The sequence below is a fragment of the Leopardus geoffroyi genome, chromosome B2 (genome assembly GCF_018350155.1).
Source record: "Leopardus geoffroyi isolate Oge1 chromosome B2, O.geoffroyi_Oge1_pat1.0, whole genome shotgun sequence".
Lineage (NCBI taxonomy): Eukaryota > Metazoa > Chordata > Mammalia > Carnivora > Felidae > Leopardus > Leopardus geoffroyi.
Genome location: NC_059332.1, coordinates 66963478 through 66965759, shown reverse-complemented (window position 1 = coordinate 66965759; position 2282 = coordinate 66963478).

Below are 2282 nucleotides of genomic sequence, written 5' to 3'. Positions count from 1 at the left end.
TGGTAGCACAAAGCCTTCGTGGGATTCTCCCTCTCCCTCTTTTTCTGCCTCTCCCCACGTGTATACATATTCTCTCTCTCTCTCTCTCTCTCTCTCTCTCTCTCTCTCTCTGTCTCAAAACAAATAAACTTAAAAAAAAAGTCAGAAAGTCTTTTGCTAGATCATCAATTATCTGATTATCTAAATGTCTTTACTCCCAAATATGAGCAGAAAGTGCATGAATAAGCCAGGCCAAAAATGGGCTATCAGGCAGGGTGATCATTCCTCCTAGTTTGCCAAGGACATTTCCAATCTCCAGCTATTATCTGGCATAATTATTAATTAAATGCCTTTGCATTCTCAGAAGTGTCCTGATTTGTAAACAACCAATTACAGATATTTCCCCCACTTTCCAAAGTTCACATTATACCACTTTGCTTTTACAAAATACCTACATTAGTACCTGTTTTCAGTCACCAAAACAAATCCGAAGAGGATTTTTGCTTTTGCAGAAAGTGAAAATAACGTTCAGCATGTGTGTTGCTGTGAGTCCTCATAGAGCGAATGTGCATCACAAGCAGCAAGAGTTGCGCCACCAGGCTCCTTCCCCAGGAACTACACTCAGCATTTCAGCATCAAATGGCCACAGCTTTGAATTGTCTGTGAACATCTGTGCTTTATCTTAATTTATTGTATGCATTCGTTAGCAACATGTGTCCTTAGGTATCAGAAAAGCCTAAGGTTTGGGGGTCTGGGGATGCTTACAAATTTTTCCATATAAATCAATGGTAATTGTTTCTTCACTTTACACCATTTCGACTTATAGAGGTTTCATAGAAACACTCTACTTTCAGATAACGGGGAACCTGTATCCAGTTACTGTACTTGTAGGCAACCTAGGAAGATGTGATCATCTTTTTTTATTCTTTTTTTGTTTTTTATTTTTTAAAATTTACATCCAAATTAGTTAGCATACAGTGAAGCAATGATTTCAGGAGTAGATTCCTTAATGCCCCTTCCCCATTTAGCCCATCCCCCTCCCACAACCCCTCCAGTAACCCTCAGTTTGTTCTCCATATTTGAGTCTCTTCTGTTTTGTTCCCCTCCATGTTTTCATATTATTTTTGTTTCCCTTCCCTTATGTTCATCTGTTTTGTCTCTTAAAGTCCTCATATGAGTGAAGTCATATGACTTTTATCTTTGACTAATCTCACTTAGCATAATACCCTCTAGTTCCATCCACGTAGTTGCAAATGGCAAGAATTCATTCTTTTTAATTGCCAAGTAATACTCCATTGTATATATATATATATATATATATATATATATATATATATATATATATATATATACCACATCTTCATCCATTCATCCATTGATGGACATTTGGGCTCTTTCCATGCTTTGGCTATTGTTGATAGTGCTGCTATAAACATGGGGGTGCATGTGTCCCTTCAAAACAGCACAACTGTATCCCTTGGATAAATGCCTAGTAGTGCAATTGCTGGGTCATAGGGTAGTCCTATTTTTAGTTTTTTGAGGAAACTCCATACTGTTTTCCAGAGTGGCTGCACCAGCTTGCATTCCCACCAACAATGCAAAAGAGATCCTCTTTCTCCGCATCCTTGCCAACATCTGTTGTTGCCTGAGTTGTTAATGTTAGCCATTCTGACAGGTGTAAGGTGGTATCTCATTGTGATTTGTACTTCCCTGATGATGAGTGATGTTGAGCATTTTCTCCTGTGTCTGTTGGCCATCTGGATGTTTTCTTTGGAGAAGTGTCTATTCATGTCTTTTGCCCATTTCTTCACTGGATTATTTGTTTTTTGGGTGTTGAGTTGGATAAGTTCTTTATAGATTTTGGATACTAACCCTTTATCTGATATGTCATTTGCAAATATCTTCCCCCATTCTTTTAGTTTTTCTGACTGTTTCCCGAAGATGTGATCATCTTCCCAGGTATTTAAGGCAGGAAAGCCAACTTGAAAATCACCAAAGTAGAGTTTTTGTTGTTGTTGTTTTGTTGTTGTTGTTTTTTAAGTAGTCTCCACACCCAGCACGGGGCTTGATTTCAGGACCCTGAGATCAAAACCTGAGCTGAGATCAAGAGTCAGATGCTTAACCCACTGCAACACTCAGGTGCCCCTGAAGTAGCTATTTTAAAAAGAATTTCAAATTAGGCTTCAGAGCATCCAGGAAGATGTTAATCAAAACAGAATTTGGTTTATGAAATACAAACAAAATAAAGAAAGCAAGACATAATTGGATTTTAAATGAAAAATGAGAATATGAACAAAAGGATC